Source organism: Conger conger, chromosome 3 (assembly GCF_963514075.1).
Source record: "Conger conger chromosome 3, fConCon1.1, whole genome shotgun sequence".
NCBI classification, from domain to species: domain Eukaryota; kingdom Metazoa; phylum Chordata; class Actinopteri; order Anguilliformes; family Congridae; genus Conger; species Conger conger.
In genome coordinates, this window is record NC_083762.1 from 28,814,112 (window position 1) to 28,824,362 (window position 10,251).

General features: G+C 40.9%; 1 protein-coding gene across 2 annotated transcripts in view; it reads right to left on the minus strand.

Moving 5' to 3' along the window:
- Nucleotides 1–9,497, minus strand: part of LOC133123903 (FERM, ARHGEF and pleckstrin domain-containing protein 1-like) — an 84,177-nt gene extending 74,680 nt beyond the window's left edge. The window contains exon 1 of one of the 2 annotated variants that reach the window (XM_061234612.1): nucleotides 9,226–9,497. The gene's annotated coding sequence lies outside the window, so the exon portion shown is untranslated. The other variant, XM_061234611.1, reaches the window with a different exon arrangement.
- Nucleotides 9,498–10,251: the final 754 nt, after the last annotated feature.

Sequence of the window (10,251 nt, forward strand, 5' to 3'; positions counted from 1 at the left end):
TTCTGGGATCTGTGGACACAATTATCTGTCACAAAAGAGGATCTTGGTATGAAAGGAAAGATAAAAGCTGGGAAACGTAAGGAGCAGCCAAGGAAAAGTGCTTCCCAACGGAAATACTAAGGTGGTTCCAATCATCTGACAATGACCGGGTGTCACTACGGAGTCCCAGAAGATCGGTCTCCATGGTGACCGCAACAATGGGACATGAAAGCTTCACATGAGTCCCAAGGGATCAATCACAGCTGGACAAGTTGCCGATTACATTTACATACTGGACTGCCAGGACGCATTGGAAATTAATTAAAAACACAGCTGAGGGAATGACAAGCATGTTTCACCTGCAGTGTATTTTGTCAGTCTAAATTATTCAGATCTAGCCTCCCGTATTTCTCTGACTGCAGCTCCGCTGGTTGACATTTCGCTTTCTGGGATGTTTATCACTTCCGATTAAACCCTGGGAGGAAGGGTACTCTGCCACCACAAGAAATTAATGACTCACTTGTATATTTGTGAGCATAATAAATTGAAATGATAAATTATGAAAGCGTCTTGCTGTTTTATCCAGGCTATGGTAGCTCTGCTCCTGAGCTGCAGCTATCCCTATGCTTTGTGTCCTTTTGAGCTAATGCAGCGCTAACGCTCTGCTTCACTAGAGCTCTCCCCTGCTCTCACGTTGCAGCGTTATTCATCTCAGTTCATTTGACCAGTGTGAACAAAAGAGCCACTGTACTGCAGAAAGAGCCCCATGAATGCTACCGGCCTTTAGGTGTGACAGACAGATGAAAGGAAATCCAAACACAATGAGGAAAATGGGTCCACACTATCAGAAAACAAATTGCTGACGTTTCCTTTAATTTTACAGTTATTTCAAACTGGAATTCCTGATTTGTAATAGACTGTGCTTAGCATTGCAACCTTCTTTGACAGTTCAGTACTCACTCCTCTCCGAAACATGCGGTGACAAACCGCTGCTTCTTTTAACTCTTCATTCCACCAGCTCCAGCTCAGAAGAGCCAGGAGACAGTTGACGTCTACAACTGTAGGCGACTGGTGTTGCACTATGAGAGGAACATTCCAACGGCTTCCCGTCACAGGTGATACCATGTTTCACCCAAGCAGGGCTTGCAGCCACACGGCAGGACCCACACACTGGAACAGTGCCTTAACAGGAATAGCTACCTTGCACCCTAAGATTTAAATGAATAAATACATTGTCTATTCATTCTGCCCATCTTCTTACATCTACAATTTCATAGAATACTCCTTCCCATCCCCAGAGACCTAATCTGTTTTATGTTCAATAATGATTTTTTTTATCCTTTCTTTTTAATGATTTTCTAAAAAACATGATTCACCATTGCGGCTCAGACTGCTTTATACAGTAAAAGTGGCCATTTGAATAGTAAATTATTATTATTAGTTATTATATATTTTTTAAACTCACATTCGGTCACATTTTGACATCTCACGCTCTGAAAGTTTTACCTGAGAATGCCCAAAATGTGCCAAATATGCTCAACGAATTTTTCAAAGGCTAAGCATTAGCATCTCTTCTCATCAATACAGCCGTATAAAGAAGATATGCAGCCAGCTACACAACATTTAACAATGAAGAGGCTGGAGCAGTAGCCACCGATCAATAAAATCTGACAAGCTCTCTTCTCAAGAAACTACGAGAAATCTGTCAGCGTGCTCAAACATTCACTTTTCTGGAGTGAACTGCACAAATAGTTTGGAAACTAGGGAGCATAAAACGTTAATGCTATGAAAGCAAAGCTCCTGAAACACCTGCTTTCAGTTTAGATGCTGCAATTTCCTCCTTCATCAAGACTCGGCCTCTGGGTCCAATTCAAACGTCCTGGCACAGCCAAACTATCAAAGACAAAATAAGAAGGCTAAGATCTACTGTGCTACTCCCAGGCAGCATGCACTTGTTGGCCTTTGAGAAATGCAACAGAAGCGTTCACTGTGGGTTGAGAGAGAGCACCACCACTGTTCCTCTGGCGTGTGCACAGGCTTGCAGAAGTCTACATTGTTTACTACACATTCCATAGCTGTGATGTCATTCAAAGCACAACCCCAACTGCTACAGAGAAGCATTCAAGTGCGAGTCCAGCTTTACAGAAGAAACAAAGGCCTGTTGGATTAAAGTCACCACTGCATCTCAGGCACAGGGAACAGTGATGGAAGGCCATTGGTGGTGATATCAAAGGGGAAGGTTCAAATTATATTCAATAAATATAAGGGTCGGCACAAGTTTATGTCCATTGACCAGCCAAAATTGTTGCCATAACTTCGGTGAAACATCGGTTTGGCCCTAGGATGGATTCGATCAATTCTACCCTCATGTAGAAATGAATACACGGTAAATGACGGTTTTGGCAGTTTTTCACCGAAGACATCTGAATCCCGTTAACATTCCATTTCCAAACCTTAATATATGATCTACAGTACATTTCCTACTCAACGATTTTAGATGACCTTGACCACTCCTTGAACTTGAAGTTTTATTAAAGTTAAAGCAAAAACTATTTGCTGGAGACCTTTGCACCATTCCAAAGGAAGTACAACGAGGGTTCTGCCTGCCACCACACTGGCTGAAGCAGCCTGATCGAACACAAAGAAGATGAAACAGTTGGGAGGCAAGACCAAGACCAAGACCAAGACAAACAAAAAGAACTAGCCCTGTAGCACAGATGACCTGCAGAACAGAGGGGGATGGACACACTGAACAAATCTGCTTACCACAGTCCTCTTCTGTGAAATGAGCATTTTTATATCATCACTGCCAAAATATGTAGTCCCTCACTCAAAACATTACCCTTACCTCCAATTGAATCTTAGTAATAAGACTTACATAAAACCATCACATACTCCTAAAATTGTTCCTGCATGATTTTGCCACCATTTTGTTTAGATTTTATCATGGTCAGTTACACATTATGATTGGATCCATTTTCCATCAGCAGGAACCTAGTATTGTCATTTATGCATATTGCTGATGATGATCATCCAACAATTCATATTTTCTGGATTATCATTTTCCCATCGTCAGTGTGTTATGTTTGCATGTGTTCTAGCCTATATCGTTCCATCATTTATATCCTCTTTTGCAAAGCCAGGTTTTCCAGCCACTATGGTGATTTAATTTCAAATCATCTCATCCCGTTCCACTGAAATTTTTGACAATGTGAAAGACATCATAACAAACTGATTAAATATACCTCACACACACACACACACACACGATTAGAATAACATAACCTCTTCCATTGTGTGCGTGATATGAGATGCCTACAGGGCCAGGCCCACCTTATATACTCAACTGAAGGTTTACAAATGAATAGATCTTATCAGTCACAAGTTACACTTTTGCCTCTACATCAGGCCTGCCATCCCGTTTAATGTGTAAACCATCAAACCATCAGTTACCTCTGCACATGACACAAAACAAGTATTCAACGTCATAAGGGTCCTGGCCATATGCCTTTCCAAACAGGTCAATCTCATGAAAAAGGCCTCTTGTAAGATAAATAAAGGATAAATGAAAACATACAAATAATGAATGTGGTTCAAGCCAATTTATTTAATCACCCACATCTGTGCATGATCACAGGATTTATTTTCTCACTGAGACCAGCAGCGTAAACTGAACGACTACTGCTCCATTATTTGTTGGGACCAGGTCATTTAGTCACTGCTCCAAATCCAAATAAAAACAATGCAATAAATAGTCCCTAAAGTCAATTTCTGACTTCAAAAATCAGAGACCAAATTAAGATGGTTTACTTCAAAATCCAGGCCACACACAAACATATTTCTTTGTTTGTGACACTTTTATAGATCCTTTTCTAATGGGAAGTGACATTCTGTTGCTTTAGAAATGTCAGTCAAGACAGAAAACTGACACCATCTCATCTTCTTCTGACAATGTCATACCAAAATTCTGCAAAGATATAGCCCATACCTGGATAGGATCCAACACTTCATTTCCATGTGCTTTTAATAACTGCTTAAAACCGACATGCAGAAACAGGATCAGAACAGCTTGCAGACATTACACTTCTCCAAAGGTTAAGCAACTTGCAAGGAGTATTCTTTAATCAGTCATAACCACTTAAATCAATGATCCACAACAGGTTTCCCATGACAAAGGCAAGAAGAAGGCTATGAAGTAATGGGCAATAAGGACACTAGCATACAGAGCTAGATAGTATTCTGTTAGAGAAACTGTTAGAGTTTTTCATTCCACCACTGAAATTCAAATATTTAATCAGCCAATCATGTGGCAGAAACTCAATTAATAAAAATATGCAGATATGACGGACAGGTTCAGACCAAACATCAGAAAGGGGAAGATGACCTTACCACCTACTTGGTTGAACATCTAACACTATTTGGTCCTTTTCTGGCTAGACCAAACTTTGGCATTGTGTCATTTTTTAATAAATGATCTATTTGACTTAATTTTGTCTGTGACTGTTCTTAACTAGGATATTAACTATTATCAATAGTCTGGATACCATACACCAAGTGGCGCTGATGTAGGAAGCCATCAAAGTATGTTTTATTGTGAACATTCTCTCTGAAATGATCAATAGATGCCAAGACATAGTAGTGACAACTTTTTCAGATAAGTAGGCCTATTATACCTTTTGAAGTACACAATTTCATTTTGATAGGTTCCACCTTACGAAATACTTGACTGAATATGCAACACATTTTTTTTCTGAGCAGTATTATGAAAATCCTAGTTCATACTCACAACTAGACAGAAAATTGTGTAAGAATACATGTTTTTAGGGTTTTCCCTGCTTTAATGTGAAAGTTGATGCTCCAAAAAAAAAACACAAACCTCAATTTCCACTCAAATTTGGAGCGGTCGACTCCCATTTTAAAGCTATACAGATCAAGCTTCCAGGACAAAGCCAAGCCAATTTATTCATATTGACTCCTTGTAAAAGTTTGCATCCCAGATCTGCATCTGCCCTGCCCCATTTCTTTTACCATAACACAGGCACTGACAACACCCAGTCCCCTGGCTCCCTAACCATACAGCACTTCAAGTGAAATCTTGGACAAAAACCGACCAGCCTGCTATTCCTGCAGCCCTTCATTCTGACAACACTTACCCTTTCGCCGCCCCCAAAACTCAGACAATCAGACAACCCACTGCCGCCTTTCCCACTATCTTAAACCGAGTGAACAGACCGGAAGAAAGCTTGGAACAGCTTGCCCTGCCTGTGCTGAGGTTTAAACACAGCCTAGAGCTGCTTCTGGGAGCCCTAACACAGAAATACAGGACAGTCAGAAAAGGGTAGGTCAGCTCTACATAGAGCTGAATAAAGCGGTGAGGGGGACTAGAAGGGAGGCATTAACCTGCCTTTGAACAAGCTTGCGTAGCAGAGCAGAAAGACCAGGGGTCTTGAGCTAGAACACAGGTTCCTCACACTCAAATGTACAAAGCACACAACTGGGTTTCATTAAGGCCAGCTGAATTTGTGCAGAAGGGGTATTTTGGCCTCCTGTGATATACTGTACCCACACTAGCCAGTATGACAAACTGGTGAATACATGTGATAGCAATTGCTTTAAGTTTGTTTTGCCTGAAAGAGGTTTAAGTGTGCTCTGACTGGTCAAGCAGCATTAAAATATAAAGGTCTGTCCATTAGCAAGGAAGCAAGTGATGTCAAAAGCACAAAGAAAATGAGCAGGTTCACATTCACTGCCATCATTATAACAACTCTTGACGCATTACAGTACATTCATGTAATAGTAGGCCTACACATTTATATTCAGAGCAACTTACAAAAGTGCATGTAAAGTTTTAGGCACCAATTAAGCGTCACAACAGTAGTAGTCAACACAAACCATTCTGAAAATGAATGCTCTGAGTATTTGTTGGACACACAACAGAACCAATTATGCAAACACTATTTCTACAAGAATGTGCAGAGAGTGCAAGTCATACTTCCAGTGGGAGCAACTGCAACAGGCAAACAACCGACAACACCTCAACTGTACCCGGGTGACGTGTTCATGAATTTCAAATAATTTTGCTGTCATGGCTGTGCACAGTGACAAACATGCGATCAAGTTAAAATTAGGTCAATGACATTGAATTCTGCAAAAAGCAATTAGATCTCTGAATTGAAACCATTCCAGGACAGGTGTGAGGGGTAACTTCAGTGGAAACGAATGTAGTTCATGCATACATATAAAAGAGGCAAAGGCCACACACTGACACTTGGACCAGGCCATGCCACATCTCAAAATGTTGCTACCCCACACAGAGACAAACACAGCTTCTTCAGTTCCAATAGCAACGCCTCCTTCAGTTGCATAGTCGTTGTGGGAACGCACGTTTATTAATCCCTGGGACCTCATAAATAATGGCAGAGATCTTTTCTGCAAGTTGGCCATTGCCACCCACACGCCTTAACCCTCTCTATGCCATTTTTTTCTGGGTACTGACTGAACTGAACTATACTTTCAAAGAGCACGTTTTGTCATTTAAGTTGCTTCTCGTAATTGAGTGATCCTGGTATCTCGCAAATTGATAAGCCAATCTTCCGCAATGCATTTACAAGTAGGCTCAAGCGTGAAATTGTTCAAAAGTAAATTTGCCTCCAATTTATGAAATTTCATATGGCTTCGTTTTTTCGCACGGTGCCCATCATTTTCTTTGATTACGCTACACAAAAATAAGCCCAGATTTTTCCCAGACTTAACGCAAGGAAAGCCAGGTTCTGCTTTGTAGTAACAATGGAAAGAAATGATTGACCGTTGTGAGGGTATGGACACCAGGCAGATTTGCGATGTAACCAGACGCACGAGGGTTTAATGATGAGAGTAGCCTAATAGTTCATCTGCATGGACACCAAGACGATAAAACATTTTCATAGAAAATGCAACGGTGGTTTATGAGCTACCCCTATCCTGTCACACAGACGAAGATACATAAATTCTGAAAATGACAGATTATGAGGGGCTGACCGATATGAATGTCGACAAACAAGAAAAGGCCACTACTTAGGAAATTATTTATTTATTCATGCTCCAACCACTGGAAAACCACAGAATACAAATTAAGAATACAAAAATCAATAACAAGCCTCACCTGAGCACAGGCGTTCATAATTCATAATAGCCTAGTATTGTTCCATTATCAAAAAATACATTTGCAATTAACCTACAATAGCCCTTGCCATAGCCTAATTGCGCCGTCACACTAAATTAGTCTATCACAGAATACTTCCTGGGGTAGAAGAATAAATAGACTAAGAGGTATGAAAGGCACGTCCCAAAGAATGCAAAACAATTTTAGAAATGCTACCTCAATCTGCTATCTAAATAAAAAAACGCAACCTGCTACAATCCAACGACAGCTACTATCACTGAACCCGGGCTCCTTGGCATGTAGGTTAGCGGAGTAGTCTAATCCTTAAAGTAATAAATCAATAGGCTAAACCAAAGGCAGGTAAATTACTACACACACAGACACAGCCACAGCTATGCCTGTGCACGCTAGCTTTACACTGAAAGGTAGCAGTGTCGTAAATTGCCATTACTCAACATCGCTTTCCCATCTCATTCAAAGGCAACACGCGCGTTGGCTGAATAATCACCCTAGCCAGCCTGCTTATATTCCCCATTCAGTGTTTTAATGTCTTGCTTGCAGAAGTTAATTGCTTAAATTACGGCTAAACTCGTCAGTGAAATACAATTTGTTTAAATCATCGATGCGCACTGTCCATCAGAACGGCTAGCCCCGAGTGGAATTACGAATAAAAAAAGACCCTGCCTTTGTGCGTAAAATACAAGTTAACATTGAGTGGACATAAATAAAGCTATCCTGATGCATTCTAAATAATTTTCTATAAACAAGGATATTTTTAGTAGTCTTGTGTCCCGAAGCCCTACACGTTCACTTGCCTGCAGACAGCTCCGTGTAACTGTAACGAACACCAAGTGCCTTGCGTGTCTTTGTGGTCTATACAGCTTCGTTTGATGAGAATAGCACCGGCAAATACGGCGATCTTTCAACACTGACCAAATGCTTTAAATAGTTGCTAAATGTCACATGCAAACAACAAAGTAAAGGAACTACATTCATGAAGTAGAGATGAATACACGACAAGGTCACAAAATGAAAGAAATTGCAGGTAGCCGTTGATATAGCTTGTCTTAACACTAATCTGCCCCCAGACAAGTTAGCTAGCGGTAGCCCAAGGCACTGAGAACAAGAAAATTGATATGCGTTCTCTCACCCTTTGCTTAATATTTGCAGATCTCGCACGTGTAAAATTTCCAGGGCGTTATTGGATAGGAATCCCCCTTGCAATCCCAGTCGCAAATGACTCAATTAGATTTTGCTTGTTCCGATACGAGGCTTCTTCATCGTCGCCATGTCGGACGGACTGGTTAAACATACAAGATTACATTGAAAGAAGCGGTAGACTCGCATGGAGTTTGTTAGTCAAACGAACAATAAGGCAACACAGTGCCTCCAGCCATTGCAACCGGCACTACATCTCCCGTCTAAACCAACTCAACTGAAGGAATCAGATGGCTATAGAGCACCATCTAGCTGTTGCCCCAGTCCTGGAAATGCGCGTGTTCTGGAAGCGAATTAAACGTGTGTTCTGAGGGAAAAAATCTGCCAAACTATGAAAGAATTTAGTCATCAAAACGGCTACAAACAATGTAGGAAAGCATGTAGGCTATAAGAGCCTGAAATACAAATTAGCATTTGAAAATATCCATGGATGACAATCAACCAAAATTACCCTTGACAGAGCACTTGCCTACTAAGGAGTATACAAGTTTATATAACTTGTAATTCGCTCATTTTGAGCCTTCATAAGGGGGACTTAAAGTGAGTAAGCTACGTTTATTTCTGATTTATATTTAACAGTTGCAAGCCTGAAAAAAAAACGCTCGGTGTAATCCATCTGGTTCACGAGACAGGATTGATTTTGTCCGTCATGTAGACTAGCTAATCTTACCACAATGCAACGTCAAGTTTTTAACATCTGCATTTCTAAGCCATACCCATGTATCCTTTCGAATACATTTCTCACGGTGTCAACAGTAGCTAGAGTATGGCTGCTGCTATAATTTTGAGTAGGCTAGGCTACTCCAATTCTGACTCAAACAGGAGCAATTGCTATACAAACAGGAGCAATATACAGACGTTCAGCTTTGGTTACAGCATTGACAGACCTCCCCGTCAATCCTTGTGGAGGAGACCAAAGATGTTCGGAAATGTGTATGTCGCACCAAAACAACATGTAGACCGTCCAAGTTTGTTCCCAGACATTTTCTGGAAAAGTCTCCGGCTTCAAACTGTCCAAGGCTAGTGCATGTGGTTTCAGGGACTGGCAATTGCCCCTATTGGTCGTCAGCGTTTAAAAATTATGTATGCTGATAATAAAACAGCCATTATAACATCAAAACGCTGATGTAAGATCTGCAAGGGTATCAGTTCTTCCGGAATTAAACAATCATGGGTCGTTTTTGACAAAGTGAGCCTGGTCGTATGGTCGTTTAAAAAAAAAAAAAAGGAAAGAATTACAACGCAGCGAACACGTTCCGTTCCGTTCATCAAGTGGTTGTGTTAGTGCCAGGTTTCGCGAGAAATACGGGACCTGTCACAACAAGTCAAAACAAAAGCGGGTAGGTTGGTTTGCGGGCCGGGATTGGAGGGTTGACCTACATTAATAGTACAACTAATAAGCAAGCTAGCGTCCTTGAACAATAGAAGCCTAACAATGAATGTGAAGATTTTACGTTTAACCATCAGTTAAGCGACCATCTTTCTGAAAACAAGTCCAAAAGCGCACCCGGTGACTTTTTTTATTTTTATTTTTATTTTTTACAAGCGACAATAGTGCCCAGAGTTGCGCATTAGCGGACTTGGCAACCAGACCTTGTTGTTCAGTCCTATGTGCGCAGTTTCACAACTAGTGACGTACATCTATCCTCGTTTCAGTGAGTATTGCTGGGTATCTTGGTATTGCTTCATACCACGCTTAGTCACCATTTTCATTCAACCATACCTATGGCAATGGCATATTCGAAATACAATAAAGTTTTCAAATATTTACGGTGTCTTAAACTGTTATTTTCATTACCTTATTCTGCCATCCCCAAGTTTTCCCTGAAATGACGCCCCTCCCAGGCTTCCCTCTAAATATTCGCCATAACCCCACGAGCAAAGCATGAAAAAAAAATCCGAATGTATGCAGC